This window comes from Cebus imitator, unplaced genomic scaffold (assembly GCF_001604975.1).
Source record: "Cebus imitator isolate Cc_AM_T3 unplaced genomic scaffold, Cebus_imitator-1.0 Scaffold206, whole genome shotgun sequence".
Classification (NCBI taxonomy): Eukaryota; Metazoa; Chordata; class Mammalia; order Primates; family Cebidae; genus Cebus; species Cebus imitator.
Genome location: NW_016107521.1, coordinates 3,409,775 through 3,421,427, shown reverse-complemented (window position 1 = coordinate 3,421,427; position 11,653 = coordinate 3,409,775). Strand labels below are relative to the sequence as shown.

Below are 11,653 nucleotides of genomic sequence, written 5' to 3'. Positions count from 1 at the left end.
ATGTTGACCAGGATGGTCTCGATCTCTTGACCTCGTGATCCACCCGCCTCGGCCTCCCACAGTGCTGGGATTACAGGCTTGAGCCACCGTGCCCGGCCCCAAGTTTTATTCTTATTCCTTAGTGCCTGATATGTAAAAGCACTCACTTGGCTCCAGACATTATGATGCTTGTTTCCTTAGTTTAAGACACTACTTTCTAACCTGGGCATGGTGGCTCACACCTATAAACCCAGCACTTTAGGAGGCCGAAGCGGGAGGATCACTTGAGATCAGGAGTTTGAGACCAGCCTGACCAACATGGAGAAACCCCATCTCTACTAAAAATACAAAATTAGCCGGGCGTAGTGGTGCATGCCTGTAATCCCAGCTACTCGGGAGGTTGAGGTAGGAGAATCGCTTGAACCTGGGTGGCAGAGGTTGCAGTGAGATCCCACCATTGCACTCCAGCCTGGGCAACAAGAACTATACTCTGTCTCAAAACAAACAAACAAAAAAAAAACAAAACGAAAACAAAAACCTACTTTCTGAACAATTCTGACTCTTTTATTTTCTTTGAGAGTCCCTTCCCTGATGGCTTAATAAAGTAGAATTGTCTCTACTGGGCCATTGCATAGTACTCCTTCCTATCCAAACTCCAGGTTTAATGACATTAGAGGAAAGCATCTCCATCTAATGCTGGGAACTTGCATCTTCTAAGACAAAACATCCTTTCCTTTTGCTTTGAATTATATTATACTTATTGCAGCCACATTGCTTGCCCCATTATTGGCCAAACTCTCTTCTGTTCAAATCAATGTGTATTCCAATCACCTAATATTGTATAGCAAGTGCTCAGTTTGCATTAGTTGAACCTATCAGATTAGTTTGACAGCGGTAAGGAAGAACTGTTGTTAGGAAGATCAGCTTAGTGTCTGCGGAAACATTACAGGTCTGAGGCCATCATGGTCTAGAAAGAAATAAAAATGGGAATAAGAAGAAAGAAAAATAACAAAAGATATCTCAAAGAACTTGGTAACTGACTGGATATAGAGAATGAATAAATGAAATGTGTAAAGATTCTAAATTTAGGAGTTCAGTTGAATGAGAATGGCCTTGAAAGAGGGGTGAAATTTAGGATAGGGAACTGGTATGGCACCAGTAAAATAACAAGTAATAAGTATATTTAAAAAAACATACACAAAGCATAAGCTTTCCCCTTATATGACATTTTGAATGTCCAGATAATAATCACAATAAATACAAAAACTGCATTGAGAGAGGAGTGATATAGACAAGCAAATGAAACATCAGAGAAAAGACAGTGAGTATCAAATATGAAGGAGAAATCTAAAAGATAAACAGGGAATATGTCAGTAATTTAAATAGCAAAACTATTATCATTGGTCACTTTAAGCAACTGCAGTGGCTTAAAATACTCATTCCGGAATTGGAATGGCGAATGTTCCAATTTATAACCAGAGTTGTAAAAATGACTTGTTTCTAGTGGCCAAACAAAAGTGGCATTCTTTTTTAGCATTAGCTGGTTTTGAAGGTGCCTATAAAACCCTCAGGTCAGTATTTTCCTCCTCACACCACAAAATAAGCATTCATTGCTTTTACCTATATTATATCAGTATTCACAATGCTTTAGACAATTATCTTCAAAGACAATTGTTTCTTGCTGTAAAGATGAAGAGCTGGAGTGTAGTTTCATTTAGTCATGTGTCATATGACAGTGTTTCGGTCAACAATGAACTGCATATACAATGACGGCCCCACAGACTATAATACCATAATTTTACTGTACCTTTTCTATATTTAGATATGTTTAGATACATAAACACCAGTGTGTTACAATTCCCTATGGTATACAGTATAGTAACACGTGGCACAGGTTTGTAGCCTAGGAGCAATAGGCTATATCATACAGCCTAAGTGTGTAGTAGGCCATACCATCTAGGTTTGCATTAAGTACACTCTGTGATGTTCACACAATGATGAAATCACCTAATGACGCATTTCGCAGAATGCATCATGCATCCCAGTCGTTAGGTGATGCATGACTGTGCTTCCTATCTATCAGTTCTCAAGAAAATTATCAACAAGAGCAGCCAACCAGATAGTTCAGGGAAGTGTTTGCTTTGATCTGTCTGCTGTAGTGTAAGAATGTGAGCAAACTTTATTGGCTTTTTTTTTTGAGATGGAGTCTCGCACTGTCACCCAGGCTGTAGCGCAGTGACACAATCTCGGCTCACTGCAATCTCCGCCTCCTGGGTTCATGCAATTCTGCCTCCGCCTGAGTAGCTGAGACTACAGGCGTGCACCACCACGTCCAGCACATTTTTTTGTATTTTTAGTAGAGACGGGGTTTCACCATGTTGGCCAGGATGGTCTCGATCTCCTGACCTTGTGATCCGCCCGCCTCAGCCTCCCAAAGTGCTGGGATTACAGATGTGAGCCACTGCGCCCGGCCTTAATCGGCTTTTTTAAAGGACATTTTCCCTGGGATGTGTCAGCCCAATCTATTGTCTCTCTTTGATAAATTCTCATTTCCAGGCCACACATCTTATCCTTTAATTGTTTCCTGTCACTAGTTTCTCTTTCCAATAGACTGTTATTTGAGGGCAAGGACCAATGGTTTGTTATACTTTACACAGCTCATTTGACAAAAAACAGAAAAATGAGTTCTTAATGTTCCCCCATGAAATTATTACTAGGCTATGGTAGAGATGCTCTTTATTATCATGATATCCTCTTTTGAGTTCCTGTGGAAAGCTTTCTTTCTAGAGTTTGTTTCCAAAATAGTTTTGGCAATATAAAACCAAATTTTATCTTTTTTTTTTTTTGAGACAAGGTCTCACTCTGTCATCTGTCACCCAGGCTGGAGTGCAGTGGTGTAATCAAAGCATACTGCTGCCTTGGCACCAAGGCTCAAGCAATCGTCATGCCTCTGCTTTCTGAGTAGCCAGGACTACAGGTACACACCATCACACCTGGCTAATGTTTTAATTTTTTGTAGAGACAGGGTCTCACTGTGTTGCCTAGCCTGGAGTGTAGTGGTGCAATCAAATCTCTCTGTAACCCAAAACTCCTGGGTTCAAGCAGTCTTTCTACAAGGGCTCCCAAAGTGCTAGGATTACAGGCATGAGCCTGTTTTAAACAGTTAAAAAAAATTTTTTTTTTAGGCTGGGTGCGGTGACTTATGCCTGTAATCCCAGCACTTTGGGAGGCTGAGGCAGGCAGATCACGAGGTCAGGAGATCGAGACCATCCTGGCTAACACAGTGAAACCCCATCTCTACTAAAAATACAAAAAATTAGCCGGGCGTGGTGGCATGTGCCTGTAGTCCCAGATACTCAGGAGGCTGAGGCAGGAGAATCACTTGAACCTAGTAGGCAGATGTTGCAATGAGCTTAGATCGTGCCACTGCACTCCAGCCTGAGCGACACAGCAAGACTGTCTTAAAAAAAAAAAATGTTTTTAATAGTTAAAAAAAGTTTTTTATGAACCATCTTAATTTTATTTTAAAATAAGATAAATGATAACTAATCTTCCTTGCTACATTCCAGGTATAGATGTTATACCCAAATTGACCCATTTAGGCTAAACGCAGTGGCTCATGCCTGTTTTCCAGCACTTTGGGAGGCTGAAGTGGGCACATTACTTGAGCTCAGGAGTTGAACTCCATCTGTACAAAAAATACAAAAATTAGCTGGGCATTGTGGTGTGTGCCTGTAGTCCCAGCTTCTTGGGAGGCTGAACTGGAAGGATGGCTTGAGCCCAGGAGGCAGAGATTGCAGTGAGCCATGATCATGCCACTGTACTCCAGTGTGGGTGACAGAGCCAGATCCTATCTCAAAAAAAAAAATAATAATAATAATAATAATAATGATAATAATAAATAAATTGACCCATTTAATCCTGAAAATCTCTACAGGTAGATATTATCATCATCCCACATTTTGTATATGAGAAAACTAAGCTTAGAGAACATAAATAACTTGTAAAGGCTAACAGAGGTTGAAAGCATTAAGTGTTAGATATGGAACTTGTGTTTATGCTGCATGATGCCAAAATCCAGGTATGAAACAACTAAGCTAGGTACAGTTTCTTTTTATTCTTTTTTTGAGATGGAGTTTCAATCTCATTGCCCAGGCTGGAGTGCAATAGTGCTATCTCGGCTCACTGCAACTTCTGCCTCCCATGTTCAAGCGATTTTCCTGCCTCGGCCTCCTGAGTAGCTGAGATTACAAGCACCTAACACCATGTGTGGCTAATTTTTGTGTTTTTAGTAGAGATAGGGTTTCACCATGTTGGTGAAGCTGTTCTCGAACTCCTGATCTCAGGTGATCTGCCCACCTCGGCCTTGAAAAGTGTTGGGATTACAGGCGTGAGCCACTGCGCCTGGCTGGTATAGTTTTATCAAGGATAATATTAATTGTGTAACTCTTCAGACTTCCTTCCTTACATTCAGTATCACAAACATAGGCCAAGAAAATTTATTGAGCTGCATACTTATGACTTGTATATTTTTGGTTTTGTTATGCTTTCAAAAAAGGTTTATGTTTAAAAACAAAAATTATAACTCAAGCCATATTTGCATGAAATTAGAAGACTTAAATGGCAAGCATTTATGTATTAGTCATATTCCTGATTGCATGTTATCCCCTTATCCTTATTATATCTTTCTCATCTATTTTACTTTATGTTATTTTCCATCTTTTGTGTATTCATCTTTGTGGACTGAAACTTAATGCCATTTGCAAATAAAGCAGAGGATAAAAATTATGAATATATTTGATTTCAGAATCCCCAATTTTGATTTCAGAATTTGATTCAGAATCCCCCACTGTAGGTAACTTCTAAGTACAGTAGTAATTGCTCAAAATAGTCATAAAAATCACTCACATAATTTAGAATTCTAGAATTCTATAATATAGAATCTAAAATTATGCTTCTTGTAACTGAAAGAAATTAAAGAATTGATCAGGTAGATCAGAGACACTGTCATCATATTTTGTTGATTCTTTCCTCAGACTGATCACCAACTCCTCACTCCTTCATTCTTACACCATTTCCGTAGGTTAGGTCTTTATCATCTATCACCTCAGTTACAGAGATTAAATCTGAATACTGTTGAGTTTGTGTTAACAAGTTTTACATGATCATTTCTCAAATATCAATATTCTTACTTACTTCCTCTTCATTTATATTTACACAAAACTTCCACAATTATAACTAATTTTAAATTTTCCCTTTGTTCAAATAAGAATAGTAAAAAAGGACGGATTATTGAATATTCCAGAGTGGACAATGTTCATTGCCATACTATTGGCAGTGAGAAAATAGTTTCTTTTCTCAAATGCTTCCAATAACTACTGGCAAGTAAAGTTTTTCTATCTGTATAATAAATTCCTAAGCTATGTATCAGTTTGCTTCCTTACCTGTCTCACAAAAGTGCCCTTATCTTTCAACTTACCACTCATAACTACTTGGAAATCTTTGTCCCTCACTGATATATGTTCTTTTTCTAAAGAGGCTTTATTATACTACAGCCTTTCTCTCTATAAACCGTAATCTTGTTCATTTAGGTAACTTTCATGACACTATATTCTCCAAGTTCTCAAGCTTTTGTTTCAACTTTTAAGTAATATGTACAGAATATATTCTTCTTGAAAAATTGATGAAGATTTTAGATGTAATTTCCCTTCTCAATGACTTTCTCTCCCTGCATTTTATTTATTTATTTATTTATTTATTATTTTTTTGAGATGGAGTCTTGCTCTGTTGACCAGGCTGGAGTGCAGTGGCACAATCTTGGCTCACTGTAACTCCACCTGAACTCCTCCTGAGTTCAAGCAATTCTCCTGCCTCAGCCTCCCGAGTAGCTGGGATTAAGGCACATGCCACCATACCTGGCTTATTTTTATATTTTTAGTAGAGATGGGGTTTCACCATGTTGGCCAGGCTAGTCTTGAACTCCTGACCTCAAGTGAGCCACGCACCGCCGCCTCCCATTGTGCTGGGATTGCAGGCATGAGCCACTGTGCCCAGCCCCTTCTGGCATTTTAAAAACAATACTTCTATATGTCTAGCCACAGAAAGTATAACATAATCAAGTTTCTTGTACATAAACCATACATATTGTTTTGCAGCTTACATTTTTCACTCATTGTTTTTGAGAGCAATTTATGTTGACAAATATAGGCCTAATTCTTTTTATTTTTTGAGACCAAGTCTCGCCCTGTCACTGAGGTTGGTGTGCAGTGGTACGATCTTGGCTCACCACAACCTTAGCCTCCTAGGTTTAAGTGATTCTCATGCCTCAGCCTCTCACCCCGCAAAGTGCTGTGATTACAGGCACTGGCCTAGTTCTTTTTTTTAAACTGTTATGCAGAAGTGGACAAATTACTTAACTATTGATCTCAGTTTTCCACCACTGTTTTGCTGATCTGTTCCTTGAGGCTTCACTAAAATGTGTAAGTGTAAGTATCCCTTTCAAAGCTAAGTCTTCAATTTTTTGCTATGTTTTTTCAAAAAGCCTGTCTTCTGTTTCTCAAGGTTTTATTACCTCTTTATTTTAACAATCCCTAAATCCCAATTGCCATGGCCAAACTTAACCAAACTAAACCTCAGTTCAAAGTACTCAAAAATACCTGTTCTAGGCTACTTCTCTATCACTGGAAATGCATGATGCCTCCACTCACACACTGTCTAAACTTCAATAAGCCAAAAAAAATTTTTTAAGGAGAATGGCTTGGAGAATAGTAAACATAGAGACAAGGAAGCATTTAAGTATTACTCTAACAGATCAAGACAGAATGACATGGGCCTGAAGAGAGACAACAACAATATGGACGGAGAGGGGAAACAGATTTGAAAGACATTTCAAACAAAGAACTCATGGGCTTGGTGACCAATGAGGGGAAAGGGTCAATATGACTCCAGGATATTTGGTTTGAGTAACTGGATATTTCTGATTTAGTGTAATTCAGTAAAGCAGGGAATATCAGAGGGCATGATCACAAGTCTGGCCTTGAGCCAGAGAAGCCTGCCTGACATCAAGGTGAGGATCCATGAGCTGGGTGGATATGAAGAAGAGACCTGATTACAGATGGTAAGTGATAAATGAAAGCATAAGTGGAAGAAATTAACCTAAATTGGCAGAGAGTGGAAGCAGACCTAAGACAGGAAGAAAGAAAGAAAAAACATCAAACATAAATCCTTTACTTGCCTTCTTCTCAACCTAGGTCTCCTTCCAAGCCTCTCCATTTTTATCAATGAGCCTCTCTTTGCTTAAATTTTTCCCACTCCTTTGGCTCCTACATTCAGTCACTGCATAGAGCAGTGGGTAAAACCATGGACTCTGGAGCCATATTTCCTAGGATCGAAACCCTGCTCAACTATCTTCTGTGTAACCCTGAACCACTCTGCTTCAATTTTCCCATCTACCAATAGTAATTTACTTCATAGGGTTGTTATGGAAAATAAATGATTTAATTTTTTAAAGAGCTTAGAACAGTGTCTGTTACATACCTTATAAGTATGTGTTAGGTAAACAAATAAAGACTGTCAGTTTTCTTTGTGAAATCCTTTATATGTGTCCTATTCTTATTCCCATTTCACACTAAATCAGCTGATGTGCCTAATATTTCACAGAGCTATCACCTCATCACTGTACTAAATTGCTTTTTAAAAGGTCACTAATGACCTCTTCATGAAGAAATGAAATACTCTCCCCTCCCCCAAGTCTCCAGATACTCTGCATGAATTGATCAAGTGGTCTCTCCTCAAAATTCTCTTCTCTTGATTGCTGGGACTTCTTGGCTGCTGGAACCCTGCACTCTTAAGCTTTATTGCCTACCTCTATTTCCACTACTCCACTGACTACTACTGGCTCCAGTTCCTCTTTCTGCTTCATAAATGCACACCCCAAATTTCCTTATGTTTCAAAATTCTCTTCCTGATGTCAGCTATTCCCATGGTTTTCACTTATATGCTGATAATTCAAACTTTTACCTCTATACAATGTTTAGGCTGGCTACAGATTTGCATTTCCCACTCTATGCTGGACAGCTCTATGTGTCTATCTCATTAGATCTTTAATTCAGCATGTCCAAAAACGAATTCATAATCTACACTAAGCTTATGGCTTTATTTCTCATAATGGGATCATCATCCTTCAACTCAGAGGTCTAAAACCTAAGAATTAGATTTGGTCCCTCTCACTTCTTCAGCATTCAGTTAATTATGGAATCTTGACATAATCATCTCCAGTATACTTGTCTCCTTTCCAATAACACCATTATAACTGTATTTCAGGAATTCTTTGCCTCTCACTAGGCTGATCCCTTTACCCCTTCAAAAGTATCTCCAATAAGAGTTCCTAGCTTTTAGCTAAAGAGTCTAAATGCAGTTAATAGAAATTCCTTCTCTATGGGCTTCTATAGAACAAAATGATTTTCTGCAGTGCAAATCTGACCATATCAATCTTCTGCTCTGAACTCTTCAAAAAGCTACCCATCTCCTTTAGGATTACATCGTTCACCATCTGGACCTCAGCTGACTTTCCCAGTCTCCTATCCATTCTGTGCATAGAAGTTCCCCCATTTCCTCCTCTTCCCACACAAGTTATGCTCAGTCATTTCTCCACAGCATTGCAACTGTTCTCCCTGAAAAGCTCTTCAACACCTTACCCTCTCCAAGTATAAATCAGACATCGCTTTCTAAAGCCTTCTCAGCAACTGCCCCTTGAGCAATTAACACATAAGTCTGGTACATATACATATATATATACACACATAGGAGTACTTATTTGTTAAGATCTGGCTCCCAAACTTAATCCTGAAAACTGGAACAGTATCTTGCGACTCTCCAGTGTCTGGCATAGTGCCAGTAATATAAAAGGTGCTGCAGCCAGTGGCCAAATAGGGGAAAACCCCAGCAAAAGGGTAACCTAGCACTCAGAGAGATTCTCAAGGACTGGCACTGAATGCCTTGTCTTGGGCTAGCTCCCGTGGCTCGTTTTCTTAGGGCCTCACCTCTGGCACTTATAAGATGCCAGTGTCAGGACCCCAAGCCAACTGTTGGGCCCTCAGCTGGGGTCCTAGGAGACGGTCCCAGGGACATCCTCGGGCTCCCCACTCCAGTCGCAGGGAAGGGAAAGGGGCGGGGCGCAGCGTGGGCCGGGCCAACGGCTCCACAAGTCCCCAGGAGCCTAGGCCATCCTCTCGGCTCCCATTCCAGTGCAGGTCCCGGCCGATCCAGGGCCCCAGGGGGTTCCATTTTGAGAGACCCCGCACCCCAGCCCGGCGCTCCGGCCGCCTCCGCACTTACAGACCCGGGGGAAGGCCGCCGTCAGGATCCGGCAACGCCAGGAGCTCCGGCCCCTCGGGGCTCCGGGAAGGGGGAGGGGCAGGGAACCCGAGCCAAAGGGGGACCCAACGGAACCGGAAGGGCAGCCCTGGCCGGACAAAGACAACTTCCAGGTCCCATGGTCCTCTCCGCCAATCGGAAGGCTCGGAGGACAACGGGGCCCTAGAGGGGGAATTTCCGCGTTGTGGGCGGGGCGCAGGCGGGGTGGGGGGGCGCCGTACTCTCCTCATTGCCTTCTCTGTCTGCTACTCTGAGGATCCCTGGCTCCTTAGCGTCTGTGCGCCTCGCAGGGACCAGCTGCCCGGGACCTAGTCTCAGCGGCTCTTCTGCAGCTGGGCCTGGACGCTTTGCTGCCTCCTTGGGCCTGAAGGGCTTCTGTGCACTTAAACTTTGGTAAGTGTTTCCTGCCTAGGGGTGTGGACTCATCGCGCGGGAGCTCGGAGAGCAGAAAGCTCTCCTCTCACTTTTGGATGTGTTTTTCAGGGATCTTACCTTAAGGTTCTTCCTTATTCCTAGGGCAATCTCTTGCATTCCCATGGCTTCCGTCACCTACTTCGTGCTGACCATTCACAACCCAGCCAGCTACACGAAAGAGCTCTTCAAATGATTGTCCTAATGTGAATGTTCTTCTTAATGATCTCAAGTTCATCTCATCTAGAAGATGAGATGACCAGACTAGAAAACTTGAGGATCCTTCTAGAGTTCTTTACTTGCCAATCCACTTTACTGGTTTCTCCCCATTCTTTTCGTTTTTGGTGGTGGTGAGGGGCTTTTTATTGTGGGAAACATGCGTAACGTTTACTACTTTAATAATTTATAAGTGTGAAGTTCGATGGCTTTAAGTACATTGACAATGTTGTGTAACCATCACCACTAACTATCCCCCAACTTCATTTTTTTAGCCTGTGGATATCCAGTTTCCCCAGCCCCACTTATTGAAAGGATTGGCACCTGTGTTGAAAATCAATTTAACGTTTATATGAGCGTTTATTTCAGGGCTTTCTATTCTAGTTCATTGGTTTGTATGTCTGTCCTTATGTAATACTTCTCTGTCTTAATTGCTTTAGCTTTGTAATATGTTTTGAAGTCTGGAAGTGTAAGTCCTCCAACTTTAATCTTCGTTTTCAAGGTTGTTTCGGTCTTTCCAGGCCTTTTGGAATTCCATGTGAATTCGACAATTGGCTTTCCCATTTCTTTGAAAAAAAGCTTTTAGAATAGGGATTGTTGAATCTGTAGGTCTCTTTGGGTAGTACTGTATCGACTTACTACCAATTTTAAGTGTTCCTGTCCATGAACGTAGAATGTTTTTCCATTTATTTGCACCTTTGATAATTTCGTTCAGCAGTGTTTTCTGGTTTTCGACATATTTAATACATTTAGATGTTATTTTGAATGGAATTGCTTTCGTAATTTTCTCTTCATATTGTTCATTGCAGGTGTATAGAAACAACTGATTTTTGAATGTTGGTCTTGTACCCAACAACTTTGATGAATTTCTTTATTAGCTGTAGTAGCTCTTTTGTGGATTTGGGGGGATTTTTTAATAAGTAAGATAGTGTTGTCTGAATAGAGACCTTATACCTCTTTCTTTCCAATTTGGATACTTTTTATTTTTCTTTTCTAATAGCTCTGGCTAAAACGTCCAGTACAGTGAACAGCAGCAGTCAAAGTGGGAATCTTATTCCTGATGTTAGGGGTAAAGTTTTAAGATATTCAATGATCTTAAATCATTGAATACGATGTTAGCTGTGGGTTTTTCATAAATGCCTTTATTATGTTGAGGAATTTTATCTCCTTTCTTAAAGGGTTTTGGGTCCTGTGAAATGCCTTTTCTACATTAGTTAAGATAATCGTGTGTTTTTCCCTTTGTCCTATTGATGTGCTGTAATACATTGATTTCATGTTGAACCCTTGCATTCTTGGGAAGAATCCCACTAGTTCATGGTGAATAATTATTTTAATATCCTGTTGGATCGAATTTGTTTATAATTTGTCAAGAATGTTTGCATCTATATTCATAAGGGATATTGGTCTATAATATTTTTTACTTGTGATGCATTTATATGGTGTTGCTATCAGGGTAATGCTGGCCTCATAAAAGGTGTAAGAAAGCTTTCCCTCTTCAATTTTACAAAAGTTTGAGAAGGACTGTTGTTAATTCTTCCTTAAAAGTATAATAGAATTCACTGATAAAGCAATCTGCTGCAGGACTATCGACCTCCTGGGCACAAACAACCCACTTCAGCCTCCCAAGTAGCTGGGACTACGTGTGCCTGCCACCGTACTCGGCTAATTTTTT

At 40.5% G+C, this 11,653-nt stretch overlaps 2 protein-coding genes across 4 annotated transcripts in view; one reads left to right on the top strand and one right to left on the bottom strand.

Moving 5' to 3' along the window:
• ZBTB26 (zinc finger and BTB domain containing 26) overlaps positions 1-9,468 on the bottom strand; it is a 16,235-nt gene extending 6,767 nt beyond the window's left edge. Inside the window, exon 1 of one of the 2 annotated variants that reach the window (XM_017548371.1) lies at positions 9,316-9,468. The gene's annotated coding sequence lies outside the window, so the exon portion shown is untranslated. The remainder of the gene's footprint in view (positions 1-9,315) is intronic. The other variant, XM_017548372.2, reaches the window with a different exon arrangement.
• Positions 9,469-9,546: 78 nt separating this feature from the next.
• RABGAP1 (RAB GTPase activating protein 1) overlaps positions 9,547-11,653 on the top strand; it is a 178,395-nt gene continuing 176,288 nt past the window's right edge. For both annotated transcript variants that reach the window (XM_017548365.2, XM_017548363.2), the window contains exon 1: positions 9,547-9,747. The gene's annotated coding sequence lies outside the window, so the exon portion shown is untranslated. The remainder of the gene's footprint in view (positions 9,748-11,653) is intronic.